This window comes from Sus scrofa, chromosome 12 (assembly GCF_054392235.1).
Source record: "Sus scrofa isolate SSC_HxYL_T2T_F1_AM1 chromosome 12, Sscrofa_HxYL_maternal_Yorkshire_Landrace_v2.0, whole genome shotgun sequence".
NCBI classification, from domain to species: Eukaryota; Metazoa; Chordata; class Mammalia; order Artiodactyla; family Suidae; genus Sus; species Sus scrofa.
This window is the reverse complement of record NC_139394.1, coordinates 7,128,562-7,153,815: the sequence shown is the minus strand read 5'-3', so window position 1 is coordinate 7,153,815 and position 25,254 is coordinate 7,128,562. Positions and strand designations below refer to the sequence as shown.

Here is a 25,254-nt window from a genome sequence, read left to right as displayed (position 1 = left end):
TAAAAGCACGTGTCAATTTGAAGAATATTATCAGCCGCCATTTTTCTTCAACATGTCAGTCGGACCCATCAAACAGACTTTAGGCCGAGCTCGAAGCCCTCGGTTCCAGGTAAATGTGGTCCAAAATCAGCCTTTTTCATTTTCCCATGTTTGCTGTTTGAGTACAATTCTGGAGTGAGGTGACCAGTCGAAGCTGGGTCCCCACACTGGAGCCACCACTCTACTAGAAAGAGCTGCAGCTTTTGAACAGACAGACCTGGCCTCAGATTCTGACTCCGTCACTTAGGAGTTGGGAGTTTTGGATAAATGCGTACCTTCTCCCAGACCGTTTGCTCACCTTTAGAACAGGAGCTGTGATGGCCATCACACAGCAAGTTAAATGGGATCATCTGGGCTCAGGTCCTGGTCTCCAAGAGGCCCATGGCCCATGTGACCCTCCCAACTCATGACTCATGAATCACGTTGGCACTTGAAGGGGAAAAGTTCAAATCAATCAATCGTGATGCCTGGGGCAAACAGTGGAAGTCTGATAAGCAAACAGAAACAGGCTGTTTTCAGAATAATTGTATGTTCTTTCTTGTTTACAGGGTGCAGCTGAGCCATAGGAGGAGACCCATGCTGGAGGGGCCCTGAGCCCCTGCGTGCACTTGCTGGACCGACCAGAGAGGAGGAGACTGATGGAGACTTGGGGCCTTGAGGAAGGCGTCCTGGTGTAGGATGCGGAAGGGGAGGATGACTTAAACCTTCCTGCACTCTGGCTGTAGGCTTAGGGTAGCAGGAGCAGGGAGTATTATCTATCACGGTCTGTATACAGGTTGGAAAAAGAATTTCCAGACTCATAGCAGGGTGAAAAGAAAGATAATTTTGTGCGATAAGAGACACTGCTAGCACATGGGAGTTCCCATTGTGGCTCAGCGGGTTACGACCCCAACTAGTATCTATGAGGATGTGGCTTTGATCCCTGGCCTCACTCAGTGGGTTAAGGATCTGGTGTGGCCATGAGCTATGGTATAGCTCACAGACATGGCTTAGATCCTGTGTTACCATAGCTGTGGCACAGGCCAGCAGCTATAGCTCCTATTTGATTCCTGGCCTGGGGCCTTCCATATTGCACAGGCGTGGCCCTGAAAAAAAAAGAGAGATGCTGCTAGTGCAGTGGGACAACTTCCTGATGATCAGGGAGCACCAACCTGAGTGGATGGTCATGTCTGTTTTTATAGCCCAGAGAGAGAGGAAAAGTCCTAAGACACACTTGCTGTTTGGTTGGGGGAATATATTGCCCCCATAAGGATGGGGTGAGGAGTGTGCCAAATACCTTTCCCAGCAGGGGTCAGGAAGGAGTAGGCCAGGTTGCTCAGGAGGGGCTTAAGAACTCTGTGACAATTGCAGTGGGACAGAAGGGGTGATAAGGGCCTGATAATTTTGATCCTGGCCAGAGATTCGTTGAGTAATCTCATTGGAGAGGCCTTGATGTCCCACTTTATCTACCAGGCAATAGAGGCCACTCCCTGTCCTCTCCTCCCACGCCCCGCCCCCACTTCCCAGATACCCACCCACTGATCTGCCCAAAAAGAAAGCACATGCCTGACTCTACAAAATCTATATGGACTGAATGTGTGTGTCCCCCCCCACCCCCTTCCAACCCCAATCCAAAAGTCGGGAAGCCCAAACTTCCAATGTGATGGTATTAGAGCTGGTGATTGGGCTTAGGGAGGTGATTAGGGTCAGATAAGGTCATGAAGGTGAGGCCCTTTTGACGGAATTAGTGGCCTCATAAGAAGAGGAAGAGAGGTCAGCATGCTGCATTCTCTCTGGTGTGAGGACACAGCAAGAAGGCTGCTGCCTGCAAACCAGGACAAGAGCCCTCACTAAGAACGGAATGTGCCAGCACCTTGATCTTGGACATCTCAGCCTCCACAACTGTGAGAATTAAATGCCTGTTGTGTAAACTACTCAGTATTTTGTGATGGCAGCTCAAGGTGACTGAAACAGCTTCCCTGTCTTTCATTTTTAGGACACTGGGAGCAAAGACCATGCAAGTGTTTTCACCTTATCTGGCTCCTGGAATTGCCTCCCATAGACAACACCAAGACACGTCCTTCATCTACTGCCATAATCCCAGCAGACTATGGCCGGGGCAGTGGAGAAGCATCTGGGTAGCTGATGGGCAGTTAATGGCAATGGAAAATTTGGAAGCAGATGATGACTTTAGGTTAGAAAACCAGAATCTTACACACACACCAAAATTTCTATTCCTAAGGATCAGATGTTGGCTTCAAAACCAGCCCCCAAGAAACTTACTCAAAGCCCCTGAGAAATTACAAGAATCCTAATTTTCTTCTCAGCAACGCTTCTCCGCATTTCGCCTCCAAAGGCCCCTTGCACCAGCATCTTCCATTACTCACAACCCCTCCCCCACCTTCAGCATCACCCCAGACCCTGAAGAGTCTTTCTTAGGGAGAACATGCCCAGGGCTCTGACATCCTAGGTTTCGTTCTCCTTAGTGTTAACCATGGTGTCTTGCACATGAAGGTGCTTAAGTTGTATTTGGTGAGTCATCGATTAAAAATAATAGGGGGTCAGTGGTCCATACCAGCAGAGGGAGAGACTGGGAACCAGCAGTTGCCTGGATTGGAGGGAAGAGTGAAGCCTGACCACTAGCCAAGGTGTGAGTCTGGAACCTAGAGTCCTGCCAGTGAGCTGGGATCCATTGCTATCAATTACTCAGACCAGAGCTTCATTCGTTCATTCAAATCTCCAAAACGGGAGCCGTGTTAATGGCCAGGCACGCTGTTCTTTCCCCTCAAGGTGAGAAGATTTATTGTCCAAACTTACATTTTATCGCTCACAACCGAATAAAAATGATCGATGTCCCTGCCCACCTTACAGCATCCTTCCACAGTTATTAAAGTCTCTAAAAATGTTTTCTTAAAAAAAAAAAAAAAAAAAAAAGAAGAAAAGGTTGAAAGAAAGAGAGGAGCAGAGAGAAGAGACCAAGAGGAGATGGGAAATGCCGGATTGCTCAGGGTCGGCCATCTCATCAGCATGGGACCACGTAACCTTGATGTCACTATATTTTCTGCTGGTACACAAATTTACAACTTGCCAGCGGAGGAGATGGAGATGCCAGGCTGCCTCCTTGGAGGTGAGTGTTAGGAGGTTCTTAAAGGGCCTGAGAGAGGGGAGGACCCCAGTTTTGAAAACTCTAACAGGATAGTGACCCTGTCTCTAAGCTCTTAGCAATTTCCCACAACTTGGAAAAACCCAGCCTTCAAGGACAAGGAAATGGTTTAAACTCCGGGGCTCCAAACACATGTGGCCAAGAGATCCTCTGTGCTCTGCTCCCGGATGAATGAGCAGATCTCCAGCCCAGAGGAGCATCCTTGGTGGAAATTTACCTGCACAAAGTAGGAGAGGGGGCGGCAAAGCAGCAAGGGAAGGCGGGAATGAGAGCGCAAGGGAGGTGTTTGACCCACAGGAAAGGGCAGACAGCACGCATGCCCAGCAGAAGTGCCAGCTGGCACGCAAATGTGTTGATGGGCAATTGCACATCATTTATCTGCTCATTCTAGTAGGTCCCCAAGAACCTTTGTATTGCCATTTTGGTAATTTAATTTTACTAAATGCCAAGTAATACAACTATGTATCACCCATTTCCCTGGCACGTTGGGAATTCTTTCAGAACATGAGAAGCTCTCTCTGGTTCTTTTTGTCTCTCTGTCTCTGTCTGTCTCTCTCTCAAACACACACACACACACACACACACACACACACACACACACACACACCAGGGCTTTCTATGAGGGTCTATTGCAGCCCATGTACTTGGAAGTGGTAAAACTGTGTTTTGAAATTCCATAGTTTGGAATTTGTCATTAGGTCAGTCTGGCTGCTTTCCAAATTAGTGCCAATTAGTTAGTCTTCCTGGACTTGTTTCTGGGTGAATCCAGACATCTGTCTTTGTTTGGACCTCACGTCATGCTCAGGCAACTCAGCTCTGACTTTGGAGGGTCCTGTGCTGCAGGTGAGACCGTGGGGCCCTGCAACTGAGTTGGGCAGCAGAGCCCTGCCCCGGAAGGCTCCCTCTATCCCTTCCAGGTTTCCGGAGCACGTGTGAGTCATATGAGTCATGGAGGGCTGTCAGGAGGGACATTTTGCTGGCATGGCCTGGAAGTTGGCCATAAATCTGTCTCGGACCATTTGACTCAGGCTCCCAATGCCAAGCTTAACAGACACTTCCATCGGGTCTGATGCACCAACGATCTATAAGCCATTAACCAGGCAGTATTAGACCTCCCGCCTCGGCTTCCTCTGTGGGAAGGGGGAAGGTGGGAGAGAAAGGATGCACAGGTGCTGGGAGGGCTCTGGAGGGTGCTGGCCAGCCAGGAAGCAGCTGCTCCACCTTCTCTTGGCCTGTCAGGGCCCCAGAATCAGGGAGCCCCTGCCCAGTCAGTCCTATCCTAGACCTGAGTGCAGGATAGGAAGCCAGCCTGGTGGGGACCTGGAGCCAGGGCAGCAGTTCAGGGCTCAAAGACCTGCAAATATCAGTTCTGCTCTCAGTGATACACCTGATAGAAGGCGCACTGTCAGGGCATGACCTCAGACAGTCGACCTTTGGCCCCTTCCACTGAGCCTGAATTTCTCCTCGGAACACATGTCCTCAGGAATCCAATTTTTTTGGTCTTTTTAGGGCTGCACCCTTGGCATGTGGAGGTTCCCAGGCTAGGGGTCAAATTGGAGCTGTAGTGCTGGCCTCTGCCACAGCCACAGCAATGCGGGATCTGAGCCACGTACGTCTGTGACCTACACCACAGCTCACAGCAACACCAGATCCTTAACCCACTGAGTGAGACCAGGGATGGAACCTGTGTCCTCATGGATGCTAGTCAGATTCGTTTCCACTGAGCCAGGACGGGAACTCCAGGAATGCAATGCTGAATACCAGGTCCCCCATTTCCTATAAGAATAGATGGTGGAGTTCCTGCTGTGGTGCGGTGCAGTGGGTTAAGAATCTGACTGCATCAGCTCGGGTTGCTGGGGAGGTGCAGGTTAAATTCCTGGCCCAGCACAGTGGGTTAAAGGATCTGGCGTTGCCATAGTTGCAGTACAGGTTGCGGCTGTGGCTTGGACTCAGTCCCTGGCCTAAGAACTTCCAGATGCCATGGGTATGGCCATTAAAAAAAGAAGACTAAATGATAATGGCAATGATAGTGGTGGTGGTGATGCTGCTGATGGTGGTGGTGATGCTGCTGCTGCTGATGGTGATGCTGCTGATGGTGGTGATGATGCTGATGGTGGTGATGATGCTGACGCTGATGATGGCGATGATGGTGGTGATGATGCTGATGCTGATGTTGATGATGCTGATGCTGATGCTGATGATGCTGATGGTGGTGATGATGGTGGTAATGACCATGGAATGGCAATGCTGATGGTGCTGATGGTGGTGATGATGGTGAAGAAGGCAGGGGTGGGGCTGGGAAGGCTTCTGCATGCATGTGCATGGGGACTGGCCACCATGGTGACTTCTGGGTGGGTCAAAAAGGAGGGAGAGGCCACCAACGGGGTCTGTCGCAGTCAGTGACACTTGCCAATCAGTAAAAGTAGAATTGGTACCCTGACTTCCTCTCATATCTGTGTTCGGTTCTCTGTTTGCTAGGAACTAGCCTCTGCTTTAAGGTCTCAGATGAAAAGGTATCACCCCGCTTCCCCTCCTCCCTCCACCCCAGGGATATATGATGTTAAGGGGGCTTCGAAAAGTGCAAGGATACTGGGGAGCTGGCAGGTGTCACAGCAGCCCCATCCTCCACCTGTGTGGGACAGGGGCCCTGACGCACTGGCCTGCTTCCTCCAACAGGATCCTTCACCCAGGGTACTGGCGTCTAGTTGGTAGGCTCACCGCAGGCCACGTACAGGGGTCAGAAGGGACACCGGGTGAAGCAGACCCCAGCCCAGCCTCCTGCATCCCCAGGAATGGCAGCCAGGGGCCTCGGGAGAAGTCCGCCTGGCGAGCTGAGTGACAGGATCTGGACACGAGGCTCTCAGCAGAGGCCCTGAGCGCCCGGTGTAGACAACCATAAGGAGGAAATATGAGCAAGAACTTCATCTGGTCTTTTACAAAACTCCTCACACGCTTCTCCCCAGGCAGGTTATGTTCTGAGTTTACAAGGGAAACATACTTGTCATTTTTGCCTCCTGTCCTAGGAGTCACGCTCTCATCTCAGCCTGGAAATATGGGCCTCTCCATTCAACTGCTTCCCTGGAAGGGGTCCTGTGCAGAGCCCCCACCCCTGTGCATACACACACACACAGCATGCCCGCACATACACACAGCTCATGCACACACACATACACACATTCACATGCACACGGGAGCACACGCATACACATACACACCTGCACACATGCACATGTGAGCAATGTGCAGGCGTGCACACACACGCACAGAGCCTAGGAGTCAGTAAACCCAGATTCTAGATTCCCCTTTGCCTGTAATGAGCTCTGAGCCCTGTGATGTGTCCCTTGCTAGGCTTTATTTTCTCATCTGTAAAATGGGCCCTACCCCCCTTTTCAAGATTGGCTGTATGTATTTTGTTGATAGTAAAGGACCCCCCAGGGAGGCCCAGCCCCCTGCCCAGAGAAGCTACAGACCCATGGGTGGACAGCATGCATTGCCGTGCCCTCTGCCCTGTGTCACCGTCTTCATCGCAGGACCTCCCGGTGGAAAGGAAGCAGCAGGGAGTATAAGTGGTGGGTGGCATTCTGCTTTGCCCTTTCAGCAACAGGGATCAGAGTCTTTGAACAGAGCCACCTCCATGGCCTGGCATAGGAAGAGTACCAACCTCCCTCCATGAGATGCTATAGCTGCTGCCCCCACCCCCCGCCATATCCCAGCCTTTGGCTCTGCTTAGAACAGCCTAGGGGGTTGAGTTCCACATGATGGCTTTGGGATGGAGGAGGGAGAGCTGGGAAGGGTGTTTCCCTGACTCCCTCTTTGCCCATGACCCTGTGGGGAACAGTGCCTTGGGACTCCAAGGCCAATTCTTTACAGAAAAGCTTTGACAGAGCCCCAGAGCTCTCCAGACCGTAGGCTTAAAAAGAAGGGTTTTTTGGACAGAGACTCCCTCAACTGGCCACCTGTCCCCTGAAGACACAGCTCAGATATCCAGCTGGGTGGAGGACCCCTCAAGATGAGTGTCCGAGAGTCCACCCAGGCCAGCCGACAGATGCACCCCTCCAGGAAGGGACCATTCCTTTCCCTTTGTAGTATTTTTTTTTTCTTTTTTTGTTCATATTGAAAATCCTGCATCTAGTCTTTTCTTTTGCAAAGCACATCTCAAACTTCTCACCTGTTAGCACTGCCCGGCATTGCGGCCAAGTGAATGATTATCACTGCACCCCAGGTGGGGAAACTGAGGCTGCGGGAGCGGCAGAGACTGAGTCAAGGTCAGTGAATCATCAGCCTGCTGTGCCTCCGGTGCTGGTTCCTGGCCAGGCCCTCAATTCCGAGTCTGGCTTGGAATCGGGGTAGGAGGGGGGAGCTCACGAGCCGCTAGAGTCAAGGTGCTTTCTTGTAGCTTGGGGCACACCGACCGCTTCCTTTTGCCAAGAGGGATTGTGACCAGCAGGTCCCTGGGAAGAAGAGACAGGGTTTTTGAAAAATATGTGAAGAAAGGAAGCGAGGATGGAGGGAAGAGGAGGGAGATGCACGCATGCTTCCCTCTGCCCACGCCCGCAATCTCGCGCCGCTGCGTGTCCGGTCACCCCTTCCTCGCACCTCTCCTTATGCATCAACATTCAATCATCTTTTCCCATTCACTTCGTCTCTTCCATTTTTATCTTTCGCTGTCTGTGAAAATCAGTGTGAAATAAAAAGGCAACTCTGCCTACAGATGTAATCAATTGGTTTGGCAGGTAGCCCATGGACACCTCGGGAGGCAGAGCCAATTTCCAGGGTGGACCTTCCCTCCCCATATTTTCTTCCTCTCCCTCCTCCCTTTCCGCTTCTCCATCCCTTTCCTTGTATTTTTCTGTCTCCTCCTTTGCGGCCTTGCTTTGATCTTATTTTCTGCTTTGCATTTAACAGACATAAACCAGCCTGTGGGTCCCGCCCCCTATCTTGTTTCTTTACTATTATTTTGTTATACGAGCGGCAGTGGAGGAAGTGTCTGCCTTTCCCTGCCGCCTCTGCAAGATGCCAGGAGACAGACGCCCAGAGCTCCCAGGGGGGCTTCCTCAATCTTTCTGGAGACGTGGGACCAGGTTCCAGATCTTAAAGGATCCCAGCCTCCCAACCCTTCTCAGATACCCCAGGATAGGAGCTAGGTCTCTAAAAACCAGTCCCAGGATGAATGTCTCCTTATCATCCAGGAAAGACGGAAAATGTCCTATGCAGGAGAATTGTCTATTTTTCCTCATTAAATCCCTTACTAAAATATATATATATATATATATATATATATATATATATATATATATATATATATATGTTAAGCATCACTAGGGCCAGGCACTGAGGACACGGAAATGAACAAAACAGTCACAGAGCCTGGCAAAAGTACATTTCTGGCACAGAATCAGGGCTCCTGAAATAGTGGTCACTGTTGGTTATTATTATTCTTGAAGCCTCTATTATGGTGCAAGGTACTTAACAGTGTTCAATAAATGTTAGTTCCCTCCCTTCCAGAGGCAAGAGAGTCTAACTCCATACGATATCTGTTTATGGGTCTTTGCTGTTGTTTTAATGTAAGGAAGGATGGAGGAGTGAAACCGAAATGCTCGCTCTGGTGCCGTTTAGATGAGAAGCTAGTCATTAAATACGAATAAACTTATAATTAAAAATTTGTGATAAGTGGTGTGAAGAAAAAGCATAGGGTGCTGCAGGAGGATTTAATTTAGAAAGGCGAGTGGCGGGGAGGGGGAGCTGAGGAGCCAGCAGCTTAAAGCAGCATCGCTTAACCCAGGGGTTCCCAAAGTAGGGTTCCTTCAGCAACTGCAGTCACAGGGAACTTGTTAAAAATGAAAATTCTCCAGCTGCCCCAGAACTGCTGAATCAGAAACTCTGGGGATGGGGCCCTGGTTCCCTAAGTTTCCCTCAGCTCTGCAGGAGAGTCTGGTACTTCTTAAAGTGTGAGAACCACTGATGGAAGCTGAGACCAGAAGGATGAGTGGGAGCTGGCCACGTGTGGGCAGAAAGAAAACTTTCCAGGCAGAGAGACCAGCACAGTACATACCAAGACCCTGAGCCACAAAAGCCCATGGGAAGATGTGGCTGGGGTTAGCAAGGGGCAAGGAGGCAGGGGTTGGAGAGTTAGACCTTACAGAATATTAGAGACCCATAAAGAGCGTAGATTTTTCTCCTACCTCCACTGGAAGCCCCAAAGGGCTCTTGGCAGAAGAATGATACCGTATGTCCATGTCATAGAGTCCTGTTCATGTCTGCACTGGTGGGCCAAGGTTTAAACAAAGACCACCCTTAGCCTGGTTCCCAGCTGCTTCTAGGGCTTCCCAGGGTTTCTGTTGTGGTCCATGCACGCAGGTGGAAAAAGAATTTTCCAGCATAGACAGGTGAAGAGAAAGAAGAGTTTATTGACGTGAAAGATGCTGCTAGCGCAGTGGGAAGACTTCCTAATAATCAGGGAGTGCCGACTCGAGGTTCATGGCCAAGTCTGCTTCTATAGCCCAGAGAGAAGAGAGGTCTCAGGATACACCTGCTGACCTGCCGATTGGTTGGGGAAAGAGGAGTCTTACGCTACAATTGCAGTTGGTTGGGGGCGTATAAGGCCCCTTCAGGGGCAGGGTGAGGAATGGGTCACAAACCTTTCCTAGGAGGGGACAGGAAGGAGCAGCCAGGTTGCTCAAGGTGGGGGAGGGGGCATTACAATGAGACAGGTGGGAGATGATAAGGGTCTGATAATTCTTGTCTTGGCCAGAGGCTTTGAGTCCAATCTCCCTGAAGGGGCCTTGAAGTCCAACAGTCTCCAGCTTCTTCCCTGGCCATGCCTGCGCCCCCTCCCCAGTGGATGAGCCCATCTCACCCCAGACGAAATGACACCCTCGTGGGGCTGCCGGGGTTGGGGGGGAGAGGTATTCAGGAGTTGCAGTGGAAGCCTCTTTCTTTACACCTTGTGCCTTTTGATACTTAATAGGATTTTCTAACTGTCTACATGTATTATTTTTATCTTTTTAAAAATGTCAATAGGGGGTATCAAAAAGTGGGATTATAGGTTATTTTTGTTTCTTGCTCTACAGATTCCTGAATTTTATGAAATAAAAGCAAACAAAATTTCATAAGGCTAATATTTATCAAATACCGTTCTGCATCAGGTACTACGGTGAGTTCACTCTTTATTCCCTCACCAAATATTTGTGGAGCACCTGCTATGGCCCAGACACTGAGCAGACCTGGGGATGGGGAGGAAAAGAGACCCAAATCCTGCTTCCATGGAGCTTCTGTTCTAATGGCATGAGTCAGACCAATCCACACATTTAAAAAGCAAAAACTGATGTCAGAATTTGCATGGGATGGGGAAGAGTGGCATGTGGGCTGGGCTGGGCAGGGAAAGCCTGAAGGATGGTAGCTGGGTGAAAGCCCAAGAGAGAGGAGAGGATGAGCGTGAGAACAAGGAGCAGGAGGATGACGACAGCCCTAAGGTGGATGCTGGCCTGAAGGTGAACAGCAAAGGGTGTGTGGAGAGGGGGTGGGGAGGGACCATCAAGGCAGCTCAGGGCTTTTACATGTGAGCCTCTGGCCCCAGGAGATGATCTGACATCTCAGCTCAACAGGGTCACTCAGCTGCTTGTTGACGACAGCCCAAGGGAGGGGCAGGGCAAGAATGAAGTGATGACTGTCCAGAGAAGAGGGTTTTGTGACAATGCAGATGGGAGATGACGTCAGCTTGGGCTGGTGCAGGAGCGGTGGAGAGCCAGGCACATCCAGCTCTGGAGAGGCTCTGAAGTGGAAGCCAACAGGTTTTGGTGCTGGGTTGGAAAAGGGCAGGAAAAGAAGAGACTCGAGGATCCACCATCGGGGTTTTTAAAATTTTGTCTTATTGGAATATAGTTGACTTACAAAGTTGTGTTAATTTCAGGCATACAGCCAAGTAAATCAGTTATGCATATGCATATATCCATTCCTTTTCAGATTCTTTTCCCACTTAGATTATTATACAGTATTGAGTAAATTTCCCCATGCTATACCATAGGTCCTTGTTAGCTATTTTATATATAATTGTGTGTCTATATCAGTCCCTAGCCCCTAATTTACCACTGTTTTTTAACTTGAACAACTGAAGATTGTCGTCATGTATTAAGATGAAGACTGGAGGTATTTAGAGGGGAAAGGGAGTTGGTTCCTCTGGTTTAGAACATTTGAAGTTTGAGATGGGGCAGGCTCCTTGGAGGACTAGAGAGAGAACTGTCTCCAGAGACAGGACCAGATCAGGCAAGAGACTTCCAGGGGTAATGGCTGTGAGGGATTGGGCAGGGGGGCAGTGGTAGGTGGGGAGATCCCACAGGGTGATGCAGGGTTGTCTCCTGTGACAAGAGAGCAAGTGAGAAGGAGGACCTGGGAGGGAGATCCCAGAGACACAGCGCAGTTCTAAGACTGGTTCAGCCAGGCGACTGGGGGGGCATCCTCGAGCCAAAATCACTCATCAAGGGTGTTCACATCCCATAAGAATGAACCTGTTGTGTACTGGCTTCTCTCTCACTCACCCCAGGGGATGCTGAGCAGGATGCATGGCTCAGTGGGCGTGAGGCTGGGTCCAGGGATGTCAGCTACCCCATTCCTGTAACCAGAGGTGTGAGCAGCGCATTCCCACGGTGGCCACAGCCTATTAGACATATAAGTAGAGAGAGATATCGAGCAGGCAGTTGGATATATGAGTCTGGAGTTCAATACAAGGTCCAAGCTGGAGATAAAATTTTAAGAGTCTTCAGCTTATAAATGGTATTTAAAGGCTGGAGAATGGATAAGACAGTGCATAATTGGCGGAGAAAAGTGGTCCAAGGACTGTGTCTAGAAGCACACCTGCATTTAAAGGTCGGGGGATGAGGAGGAACCAGCCATGGTGCCAGGGACGCAGGAGGGGAAACGAGAACATGTGAGGTCCTGGATGGCAAGGGAAGAAACTCTTTCCCAGGGGAGGGAGCATCACCTTTCAGAATCCTACCAATCCCAATTTTTTTTTTTTTAGCATCCTTCAAGGGCCCAGCAATTTTCCAATTTCATGTACATCATCCCTCTCAGCTGGTCCTCTCACCTGTGCTGGGTGTGCCAGCGTGCAGCCAGGACCTCTCCGGGGCCAACACACTCTCCACCCCCTAGTTGCTGGGAGTGTTGATGACTGATGCCCCAGGTTGGACCTCCTCCCCAGGGGTGCAAAGGCTCAGCCTCCTTGCTCCCATCTGCGTGACCTCTAAAGAGCCATCCCCACTTCAAGGCTCCGAGGATCAACCTAGACCTGGGGGGCAGCTAGAGTCAGTAGCTTCCTCTATTAGAGGACAGGCTTGCTGACTGTGTGGGCCTGGGGGAGCGTTACCTCTTTAAGAACCCACTGGATCTAACTGGTATCCATGAGGACGTGGGTTCGATCCCTGGCCTCACTCAGTGGGTTAAAGATCTGACATTGCGGAGTTCCTTTCGTGGCGCAGTGGTTAACGAATCCGACTAGGAACCATGAGGTTGCGGGTTCGGTCCCTGCCCTTGCTCAGTGGGTTAACGATCCGGCGTTGCCGTGAGCTGTGGTGTAGCCTGCAGACGCGGCTCGGATCCCGCGTTGCTGTGGCTCTGGCGTAGGCCGGTGGCTACAGCTCCGATTCGACCCCTAGCCTGGGAACCTCCATATGCCGCAGGAGCGGCCCAAAGAAATAGCAAAAAGACCAAAAAAAAAAAAAAAAAAAAAAAAGATCTGACATTGCTATGAGCTGTGGTGTAGGTTGAAGACACAGCTCAGATCTTGAGTTGCTATGGCTGTGCTGCAGGCCAGCGGCTACAGCTCTGATTAAACCCCTACCATGGGAACTTCCATATGCAGTGGGCGTGGCCCTAAAAAGACAAAAAAAAAAAGGAACCCACTGGATGCTTTGGTGAGAAATAGGAAACTCACACACTTTCTGGCCATCCGTTCCACATCATGAACCACTTGACCCCTTCGGGACACTCTTTCTTTCTTTCTTTTTTTTTTTTTTTGTTATTGTTGTTGTTGTTGTTATTTTAGGGCCACACCTGCAGCATATGGAGGTTCCCAGGCTAGGGGTCAAATGGGAGCTGTGGCTGCCCACCTACACCACAGCCACAGCAACATGGGATCTGAGCCGTGTCTGCAACCTGCACCACAGCTCAAGGCAATGCCAGATCCCCAGCACACTGAGGGAGGCCAGGGATCGAACCCGCGTCCTCGTGGATACTAGCCGGGTTTGTTAACCACTGAGCCACGACGGGAACGCCGGACTCTTTCTTTATCCCCCCTTTCCAGCTACTTTCCTCCTATCTTTGGCATTTATCACCTTCCAACATGCTGTATCCTTCCTTCTGTATTGGTCCACTGTTTATGGCCCTGGTTCCATCTTTCCTAGGACATCAGCTTCAGGAGGCAGGGATATTTATGATTTTGTTCATGATCCCCAGGGCCTACTCAGTGGTAGGTATGTGCTGAGCACTGTTCTGAGGGCTTCCCAGACTTCAAGCTCTGTGTTCTGTGTTGCTCATGTCAGCCCTGGAAGAAGGAATGATTATCTCGGCCAGTTTACAGCTGGGGAAACTGAGGCACAGAGATGATGCATTTCCCTGACTCTCAGAGCAAGTAATGGCAGAGCTGGGTGCCAGCACAGCTGGTCTGGTTGCAGAGGTTGTGCTCTGAACCACCCCACACGTGGCTGAGAGAGAAAGAGAGAGAGGGGGAGAGAGGGAGAGAGAGGGAGAGGAAAAGAGAGGTACAGATTGGTCGAGGGGTGCAAAGAGGCAAATTCCCAGCAGAACTGCCCACCCCATCCAAGTGTTCTGATGTCTGGCCCCGAGGTGGGTTCCACCCCCGCCCCAGCCACCCCGCCCACTGCAGTGAGTTGAGTAATGACCTTCAAAAAGACCTGCCCAAGTTCCAAATCCCTGGAACCTATGAAGGTGAGCTTATTCAGGAAAAGAGCTGCTGCAGATGTCATTGAAGGCCCGGAGATGAGGTCATCCTGGATTTAGGGTGGGTCCTAGATCAAAAGACGAGTGTCCTTGGAGAGACAGAAAAGGAGCAGACACACAGGGACGCGGGGAGGAGGCCATGCGAAGACGGAGACAGATGGGAGTGACACCTCTACCAGGCAAAGGACAGTCACCAGGGATCCCTGGCAACATCAGAAGCCAGGAGACAGGCCCAGGACAGATGCTCCCTTAGCCTCCAGTAGGAGCCAAGCTCACCTGAGACCTTGATTTTGGATGTCTGTCCTCCAGATGCAGGAGAGGATCCATTTCTGTTATTTCAAGCTACCCAGTGGTTGGCAGTTTGTTACATCAGCTGAGGGCAAGGAATATACCCCCTTCCCACTTCCTCCTCATCCCCCATCCAGAGAACCCGAGACTTCCGCCCCCCTCCCCCCTCCCTCTCGCCTCCCCCTCCTCTCCCCTTCTTCCCCACTGAACCCATCATCAAAATGCTGAATCGCCGAGGTCCCCATGGCAACGGCTCTGATGCCAGAACCCAGGATTACGGCACTGAAAACAGCTCCAAGGTGGGGGCCGGGAGGGGTCTGCTGAAAAAACAAACAGCAGAGGGAAGGCAACTCTGAGCGACAAACCCACTAGGGCTTTGCATTAGCTGTTCTTTAAGAAAACAACGGCGCTGTGAAATGTCCCCCTTAAACAGACGAATAATCCGTAGGTAGAAAAGCAAAAAGGCTGGCGGAAATATGCAGCGTCGGGGGCTTGGGGGGGGGGGGCTGCCCGAGGTGGGGAGTGGGCGTGGGGGGCAAGACAGACAAAGCCATCCTCCTGGTTCCTTCCAGACGCCCCCTCATCAAAGGGTCGACCCTGGTCTGTCCGGAGACCCCACAGGTATCCGGGCTCCAGGAACAGCCTCATGACCCCTGATGGTGGCCTGAGCGGGGTTCAGCCCTCCCTCTGTCATCCTGCTCTGCCCCGGGTGGGACCCAAGCCCAGCGACTTACACTTCCAAGTTGAACATGTCCGAGGGCCTGACCCCAGGCCTGTGTCCCATCTCCCCGCGCCTCCTGGGGCGGGGGGGGGTCCCCCCTCCCAGCAGCCGACCTCACCTGGTTCCGCTGTGGACAGCGCCCCCTGCCGGCCTCCTGTCCCTCCTCACCCAGGTGGACCCAGCTCCTCTCCTCCTGTCAGGAATTCAACCAAGAGTCGCGTTTTTCCTCCCTCCTGTTTTTCTGCATCCTCCGCCTGTCGGTTCCCATGGACACCTCCCCAGCCCAGCCTCAGGCCACTCACGATGTGGCTGTCAAGCCATCCCGCCCCATCTGCCCAGCCACCTGCTGCTCCCAGACCACCTTTCTAGACAGGTCCGCGGGCAAAGCCCCTCCACTTGCTACCCTTCCCAGGACCGTGCCCTTCCCCCTGCGTGCACTCATGCACAGACACGCTCACGCGTACACACTCACACACACCACAGACACACTGACTCACGCATAACACTGAGACACACATAGACATTCACACAGATATGCACACACAGATACACACACATACTCATTCCCACCCATAGACACACTCATTCACACACTTAAACACACATACCAGAGACACTAACACAGACACCCAGAGACACAATCACACAAATACACATATTCATTGCCACTTGCAGACACACACTCATTCATACACTCACATGTACCACAGACACACACACACACCCTCACACATTCTCATTCATGCTCACACTAAGTCACACACTCATAGGCACACTCACACATACCACAGAGACACTAACACAGAGACTCACACTCAGATACACATGTGCATAGAAGTACACATACTCATTCACACTTGCAGACACACTCCCACACCCCTCTCCTGCACATTTTCACACTCACACCCACACACACACACTCTGGTACTGGGGCTCAGGTGCTGCTGCCATGGAGGTGGTGAGACCTCGCTCGAGTCAGCAGGTAGCCCCAGAGCTCGACAAGCTCCTGAGGTCCAGGCGGCCGGGGACACACACTGTCCCCACCTCACCTAACGCGGTGCGAGATGCACAGGAGTTTCTCATAAACTTCTTAAACCAGTGGCCAGGAGCCACCCAGGCTGAAACCTACAGAAGAATGCATAGCAACCAGCATCTTGCAATCCAGAACTTCAAAGCAGCCTGGTTAAGACCACTGGATCATTCTCAAAAATAAACTAACAAAAAAAAAAAAAAAGGAGAATGGCAAAAGAATTCCAGTATCCTTAACTATCTGCTTATATTACATGTACCTCCTGACTCAGAACCTTTGTTGACAAAATCCTCTATCCTGGAAAATCTCCCTGGATCACTGCAAGCTCTGCCTAGTGCTCGGCACATGCAAAGCTTTGATTTCGTTTGCAGATGCATAAATAAATGAATGAGCCAATTAGCATCTGTTTTCCCTGGGACTTGTTTAGCACAGGGCTGGGTACAGTGAAGGCATCAGTCATGATGGGTGAGTGAGTGAGTGGATGGGGGATAACGATTTTTGTTTGTTTGTTTGTTTGTTCTGCTTTTTAGGGCTGCACCTGTAGCATATGGAAGTTCTCAGGTGAGGGGTCAAATAGGAGCTGCAGCTGCCAGCCTACACCACAAAAACAGACACAGCAGATCTGAGCTGCATCTGCAACCTACACCACAAGCTTGTGGCAATGCCCGATCCTTAACCCACTGAGTGAGGCCAGGGATCAAACCCCCATCCTTGAGGACAGTAGTCAGGTTCTTAACCTGCTGAGCCACAGTGGGAACTCCTGAGATGACTTAAAGTCTTGCTCGAAACTCACTTCTAAGACACTTTCTGGAATTCTTCCTCTCCACCCAGATCTCTTTTATTGAGCATTTTTACGGTGTGTAATGAATGCAGCTTGAGCAATGTCCTGTACGGTTTTATCTTTTCGCTCTCATGGGTGCATGAGTATGTGTGAATTTTCCCCGTCACCCCCACCCTGAGTCCCCGGTTCCTCCCGAGCCAGTACAGACTCCTCTGGTGTCCCTGGAGTGATCCATGAAGGGGCAGACCTCATTTGCCGTTTTCTGATCTGGGCTGTTCCCATGGGCCTTCCTTGAAGCTACTGCAGGGCCGGGTCACCCCCGGTTGGAGGGTGTACAGGACCTCTGGTGAGGGCACCTCCACCGCAGGTGCCTCTTGGACCATATGTTCTGGCTGATGCACTTCGGGTGGGAACAGCAGATGGGATTTCTCCCCGTCATGGGAAAATGGCCAAGTGTTGTTCCTTTTTAGGCCCTAGGGAAAAATGCCTGATTGCCCTCCTGGGAGCCCCACTTACAGGGAAGATGACTGTAGAGGGATCCCACACCATGTTTCCAGAAGAGGAGGAACAGGAGTCTTCGCAGTTGGTACACGACTGGTATCCCTCTGTCAGACATGGGACTTTTTCTACACGAGGGCTTCGGCTGCCATGCCCTGGCTCCTCATATGCCCTTGTTTCCAGAAGCAAAGGGAAGGAGGAAAACATAGAGCTTTTTGAGAAAGTTCTAGAAGCTTCCAGAAGTTGCTAGAAATCTCCAGGCTTAGTGGTGCTGTGTATTATGCTGCTCTAACTATCTGGATGTGCCCTTGAAGGGGACACAGACTCAGCCCTGTTTCCTCATACTAAATTAAACTAAATCGACTAAATTAAATCCAACCAAAAAGCTGTACAGACTCCTCCAGTGTCCTGGGAGAGATCCTGGAGGGCGCGGTGTCCTCGTTTTATGTTTTCTGGTCTGTAAAATGGAGTGATATTAGCACTGACATCCCAGGTCACCGTGAGGACTAAATGATGGGAACCACGTAAAATGCTCAGCATCTCACCCGCCACGTAGTAGATGCTCAAGAATGGTTGGTGACAGAGTTCCTGCTGTGGCTCAGTGGTTAACCAATCCAACTAGGAACGATGAGATTGTAGGTTCGATCCCTGGCCTTGCTCCGTGGGTTAAGGGTCCCGCGTTGCCGTGAGCTGTGGCGTAGGTCGCAGACATGACTCAGATCTGGCATTGCTGTGGCTGTGGTGTAGGCCAGCAGCTACAGCTCCGATTAGACCCCTAGCCTGGGAACCTCCATATGCTGTGGGAGCGGCCCAAGAAAAAAAAAAAAAAAGAATGGTCGGTGACCTTGATGACAATGATGAAGGCCAAGAAGAAACTGAGCTTTGCAGTTAGAACACAAGTCTCTCCGACAGGCCACTCGGATTGCCTGGCTGCCATTGTGCAGTGCTCTCGAAACCTCACCTCTCTACCCAGCCCCAGCTCACACCACCATCACCACCACCAAAGCATCAACAGAACTGACAGTGGGAGTTCCCGTCGTGGCGCAGTGGTTAACGAATCCAACTAAGAACCATGAGGTTGTGGGTTCGGTCCCTGCCCTTGCTCAGTGGGTTAACGATCCGGCGTTGCCGTGAGCTGTGGTGTCGGTTGCAGACGCGGCTCGGATCCCGCGTTGCTGTGGCTCTGGCGTAGGCCGGTGGCTACAGCTCCGATTCAACCCCTAGCCTGGGAACCTCCATATGCTGCGGGAGCGGCCCAAGAAATAGCAACAAATAGCAACAACAACAACAAAAGACCAAAAAAAAAAAAAAAAAAGAACTGACAGTGCCCCCTACAGGTCTTGGCCTCCAAGGACCGTCCCACACTGGGCTGACTGCCTCTGGGAGCAGAGGGTTAAAATGCCTAGGCAACGTTCCCCAACAAAAAGAAGGTTCCTTGGAGTTCTGCTGGAGCTCAGGGTTTCATCTCCACAGTCAGCATCACTAGAATGAACAGCTGCCTGACTTCCACCCCTTCCCTCCCCCACCCCTTTTTAACATGACTGCACCTGCAGTGTATAGCAGTTCTCAGGCTGGGGGTGGAATCAGAGCTGCAGCTGCCAGCCTACACCACAGCTCACAGCAATGCCAGATCCTCAACCCACTGAGCGGGGCCAGGGGTGGAACCCACATCCTCACAGACACTCTGCGAGTGTGAGCTGCAATGGGAACTCCCTCGCAAGCTTCTCAAACACACTGGATCTAGCACAGATGCTGGACTGTGGGACAGGAAGCTGAGATTCCAGGACAGCTCAACCACTGGCTGGCTCCATAACCTCATGCATGACCTTTGACCTTCCCAGCACTCTTGCCTGGAGAACGTCCAAAGTCCCAGACAATCAATCAGTCACCAAGCTCAGGAATTCCCTGCGCTCTGCCGAGCCTCTAGCCAGGAGATGAAGCTGTCCTTACTATGACGCAGGGTGACCTGGGGACCCCAACAGCTCATCCAGAGAGGTCAATGTCTAGTGCATCAGTCCCTGTCTCAAGACCCCAGCCCAGTCCAGGCGGCCTCTCTGTCCCTCGGGGCCATGTGTTTTTGCAGCTGCAGTCCACACCGCAGTGCATGCCACCTGTCTGGATTCCTGTGGTCTGAGTGCTGTGGATGTGAGCAGGACCAGCCCGTTCATTTCTCTCTCGTACTAGGCAGGGTCACCTTATGCGTGGAGTTTGTGATGAAGCTTTGCGGTGATACCACCCAACTGAAGCAGATTTGCCTTCTATAATGGCCTGAGAAAAGGTCATAGCCTGGGAGTCTGTATTACACTGTCACAGAAATTAAAGGAGCAGTTTGCCACAATAAAGGATTGTCTGCTCGGTGGCCTGCTCACCCTTGCCAGCTTTCTCCTGCTATCGGCTCTGATGATGGGGATAAAAATCCACTTACAACAGCAGGCAGGATAAATTCACTCTCTTTGGAGCTACAGGTAAACCAGTGAATACAGCTCCCCTCCCCCGCCTCCAGGGCCCCAGTGATTAAAATAGCTGCGGTGGGGGTTGGGGGAGCCTTACTGAAGAGTTTACTGTCCCCCGGCTTATTTCCTGGGGGGTTTCTCTTTATTTGCCCCAGGATGATCTAAAGAGTGTGCAGGTAGGAAAAAAATTCAGAAAGTCAGTGTACTGAGTTGTTTTCAGTGCTTATTTGCCGGTTCAGGGGACCAAGAGGAATTGGATCGGACTGGAGATGAGTTTTCCATTCTTAATTGGTACAAATATTTTAAGGTGGTTGATTTTTTTCTTTTCTATGTTTCAACTGAACGACAAGAGCAACAAAACCCTGAGTACCTTCTCAGGGTTGTGGGGTGGGGAGAGATCCAAGGGTTGAAATGCCTTAATTTCATCTTAATGCAGACTAACGCAAAGACGAGAAAGCAGCGTGCGGAGCTCCAGGCAGCTGTGGAATTTGGTAGGGGAGGCGTGGAGTGGAAAAGGGCAAGTCCTTGAAAGAGTAAGGGGAGCCCTTGCATCTGGTTCCCAGCATCCCTGAAGCTTCGGTATTTGAGCAATTTTGAGGGCTTGCATGGGACATTCCTTGTTCCCTAGTGGCGCAGTAAGTTACGGATCTGGCGCTGTCACTGCCAGGGCATGGGTTGGATCCTTGGCCCAAAAAAGAAAGAAACAAAGACAAAAAGAAAGAAAGGTTCCGCATCAGCACCCCAAGTTTGTCTTTGGTTGACTTACCATCCTGTGTTGCTCCTGAAAGGGTTTGCAGCATCCCCACCTGCAGTCACTCGGCATAGATTTGCAGTTCACAAATGGAATCTATAGCCTGGAAGGCTTCACTCCCTTTGCTGAGCTGTGCTGTCTCCTTCACGTTGCAGGAATTGTGGGACTTCTGAGATGGCTTATTTGGGGGTCCCTCTGTTATGGGGAGGAAATTATCCAGCATGGCTCCTGAGTGAATCAGAAGCAACATCCATAACACATGGTACAAGGAAAGGACCTAAGTGAGAAAACAGTATAACCCCAGATCGCAGAAAAGGAAGAATCTGCTTCTAACCTAATCAACTCCCATCTGAGCTCTCGAGATGGGGGTGGGGGGAGCCACAGAGCAGAGAAAGTGCCCGGTGTCTCAGCCCTGCAGCCTAGCCCAGGTGACCAGCTCTCGCCCCGGCTGTTTCGGGGTTGAGGAGGGAGGGCGGAAGCTGGGTCACCTTGAGGAAGTATCAGTTCAAAACTGTCGAGAAGAGCCTGGAAACTGTCAGAGGCTCTCACATCCCTAGCACCGGTGAATCTTGACTCTTTGCATGACAGCAAAGCTCAGGGGTGTGCCATTTGCAGACAATTCTTGGCAAGATGCCTCTGGATATTATAGTTCTAGCAGAAATTCACACACATTCAAGAGGACAAAGAGAAAACCAATGCTGGCGGCACTGCGTCTTTATTCAGGGAAGATACTTCTCTGATCATTTCCAGCAAGGCCCCGAGCCAAATTATGTGGGGCCAGCACACATTTTTTTCTTTCACTTTTTATTAGAAGAAATGACAAATAGATGCACATAAAACGAATAGTGTAATGAATCCCCATGTACCCATCACACAGCTTCAACATTTATTAGCATCCTGCCTTTCTTATTTCACCTATCTCTTTTTCTACTCAACACCTCTTCTCTTGATTATTATTATTATTATTATTTTGCAGTTTTTGAGCTAAAATTTACATGCCTTGAAATGCACAAATCTTGACTCTGCGATTTTGACAAATGGAAACATTCATATAATCTGTAGGGGAGGAACATTCTCCCCCACCCTCTTAGGGTCTCTGGCTGGGTCTAAAAATTAAGCTGACCAAGACAGAGGGACAGAAGAAAAGCATACACATTTCACCGAGTTTCTACATGTACCTGGGGGCCTTCCCAAGAGAGTCGAGACCCAAAGAAGCAACCAGAGCAGGAAGATGTTATACGTTTCAGACAAAGAACAATCAATCTATCAATCCATAAACAAACAAATAAATATATTTGTGTTTCTTCCTTGGGGTAAGACAAAGGAACTTGGGTTAGGAGTAGTAAATATGGAAGATGTTACTAAGTAGATAAGGGTTAGTTTAACAAGCTCTGTTTTGACAGATTTCTTGGCCCCAAATTCCCCTTTTCTGGTAATAAAAATGTCTCCTTTCCACCAGGTACTGAAAGGGCATCTCTCATGTAGGAGTTTTACGACCTGATCAGGGAAGATGCATAGGGGGTGGGGAGGGGGGAGATCAGAGAGACCTACTTGCTGCTGCTGTTTTGTTTTGTTTTTTTAATTCCTTAAGCTTAAGATATTTAATATGCCAAGTGCCATATTTTGGGGTAGTGTGTCCTGAACTCCATCAAACCCACCTCCTTTTTATAATATAGTTCATATACTATATTACATATTAAATTATTATGTGAAATATATGTATATTAAATATAGACCATTTCCACCAACTAGAATGATTTGTGATGCCTCTTCCCAGTCAATATCCCTAACCCCCATCGGGCAGCCACTATCATCATTTTTTTCCCCATAGATTTGTTTCTAGAAATTCACATAAATAACACCAGGCAGTGGGTACCCTTTTGCTGCTGGATTCTTTTGATCTGCTTAACTTCGGTGTGATTCTTCCATGTTGTTACAGGTGTGCCTAGTCCATTTCTTTTTATTGCCCCGTAGTCTTCAATGGTGTGAATTTTCCTGGGTATCCATTCTCCCGTGGATGGACCTTGGCATTCTTCCCAGTTTGGGTTGTTATTAACAAAACTGTGATAAACAATTATGCAAAAATACTTTGGGGAACATCTGTTTTCATTCCTCCGAGATAAACATCTATGAGTGGATTTACCTGGTCAAAGGATAGGTACACCAGTTCACTCCAACCTTCCTCCGAAATGGCCTTAACGTACTACACCCCCACTAGCCATGCATGAGACAGTTGGTTGCCCCAAATCCAAGCCAACAGGTGGTGTTGACAGTCTTTCCATGTTGGTTAGCCTGTCTAGTGGGATGTGTGTGGGTGGTAGCATATAACTCACTGAGGTTTCAGTTTCCACTTTGACCATTTTGTATGGAGTTCGTCTTTTCATTATTGAGTTGTAGATGTTCATGGTATATCCTAAATATAAGCCCTTAGTCAGATATTTTCTCCCAGTTTGTGTCTTGCTTTTAATTTTGTTATTAGTATCTTCCGATGAGGAGGAGTTTCTCATTTTGAGAAAGACTAATTCATCATTTTCTTCTTTGGTGATCATTATTTTCTGTGTCCCATCTTAAAAATCTTTATCTACTCTAGGTTGCAATATACTCTCTTTTTTTTTCCCCTAAAAGCTGTTTAATGTTAGTTTTTATGTTTAAGTCTATTATTCATCTCATATTAATTCATGTATTGTGTGAGGTAGGGATTAAGGTCCTTTTTTTCCACCCATGTGGATATCAAGTTGTTCCAGAAGCATTTGTTCAAAAGATTTCCCTTCCTTTGCTGAAATATTTTCAATGTCCTTGTCAAAAATCAATTGCTCATGGAAGTGTAAATCTATTTCTGGGCTCACGATTCTGTTTCTTTGACCTTAGTCGATTAATATGGCAATACAACACTTTATATGACTTTATAGTGAGTCTTGAATTTAGGAAGTATATATTTTCCAGCTCTGCTCTTCTTTTTCAAGATTGGTTGGTTATTTTAGGTCCTCTGTTTTTTTTATACAGATTTTAGAAGCATATTAGCAATTCCTATTTGTAAAAAAAGTCTGGGAGAATTTTGATTGAGGTTGCACTGAAACTGTAATTGGGGGAGAATTTACATGTTAATACTGACTCCTCTAATCCTGGAACATGGTATAGCTCACCTTTCATTTATTACAGAAATCATTACTATTGCAGAATTTACAAAAACACACTGCAGAAATTATTGTTATAATTACAGAATCTGTCTTTTCTCCCAGCAATATGTTGTAATTTTATATGTAGAGGCTTTGCAGATTTTTTGATAGAGACTAAATTATGTACCCCCACCAGCACCACCACCACTAACTTCATACATCGAAGCCCTAACCCCCAATGCAATTATTATTGGAAAAAGAGCTTTTAGGAGGTAATTAAGTTTAAATGAAGCCAAAGGGTGGAGTCCTACTCTGACAGAATCAGTAGCCTTGTAAGAAGAGGAAAAGGTTCTCTTTTCCCACCATCTCCAGCACGCATGCACCACGGAAATGCCACACGAGGACACATGGAAAAAACGGCAGCCTTCAATACAGAGAGATTTCACTGGAACCCATAATGTCTATTGTTTCAGCACACCGCCCCCTGCCCCAGGCTATGGTATTTTGTTATGGCAGCCCCAGCAAACTAAAAAAAATTCCTAAAGACTTTATATTTTTAGAAATAAATGGAATTTTAAAACAATTTTCAATTTTTTTTCTAGAAATTGACTTTCTTATATGAACCTTGTAGCCTGAAGCCTTGTTAAATGCACTTAATGATTCCCCTAGTTCAGTTGGTAATTCCTTAGGATTTTCTACAGAAAAAAAAAAAAAAAAACTATATTATCTCCAAATAGGGGAAGTTGTACATCTTCCTTCCCAACTGTATACCTTTCATTTCTTTCTCTTGCCTTATTGCCCTGGACATAATTTCTAGTCCAATGTGAAGCAGAATTGATAAGAGAGGTTATCCTTACCTTGGTTCAAGTCTTAAGGAGAAAGCACTCAATCTTCCATCAATAAATAAGATGTTGGCTCTAGTTTTTCATCTATGTTCTTTATCTTATTGAGGAAGTTCCCTTCTAGTCTTATTTATGGATAACTCTAAAATTTTGAAGGAACTTAAACTTTTCCAAAGGATTTTTCTCTATTGAAATAATCATACGCTTTTCTTCTTTACTCTGTTTATATAGTAAATTACATTAACTAACGTTTATTGAGTTATAGTTCATGTAAAATATTATATAAGTTATGGGTGTACAATCTAGTGATTCACAATTTATACTCCATTTATAGCTATTATAAAATATTGGCTCTATTCACTGGCTTGTACTTTATATTATACAGTTTGTACCTCTTAATCTCCTACCCCTATATTTCCCCTCTTTCCTTCCCTCTCCCCACTGGTAACTACTAATTCTCTATATCTGCAAATCTCCTTCTTTTTGTTATATTCGCTAGTTTGTTGTATTTTTAAGATTCCAGATATAAGTGATACTACAACATTTGCCTTTCTCTGACGTATTTCACTTGGCACAGTACCCTCCAAGTCCATCCATGGTGTTGCCAATGGCAAAACTTCATTCTTTTTATGGCTGAGTA

General features: G+C 48.9%; 1 long non-coding RNA gene across 7 annotated transcripts; it reads right to left on the bottom strand.

Annotated features, from left to right (window-relative positions):
- Positions 1-6,584: 6,584 nt before the first annotated feature.
- LOC110255973 (uncharacterized) lies at positions 6,585-15,353 on the bottom strand. 7 transcript variants are annotated; one of them, XR_014820389.1, is made up of 6 exons: positions 15,157-15,223; positions 14,411-14,742; positions 14,077-14,202; positions 13,510-13,718; positions 11,716-11,834; positions 9,569-10,980 (listed from the first exon to the last, which is right to left on the bottom strand). It is a non-coding gene; the product is annotated as an uncharacterized LOC110255973 (long non-coding RNA). The 7 variants fall into 7 exon arrangements; XR_014820391.1 differs by lacking the exons at positions 9,569-10,980; positions 15,157-15,223 and adding an exon at positions 6,585-7,632 and having other exon boundaries at positions 14,411-14,561; XR_014820388.1 differs by lacking the exon at positions 15,157-15,223 and having other exon boundaries at positions 9,569-9,718; positions 14,411-14,561.
- Positions 15,354-25,254: the final 9,901 nt, after the last annotated feature.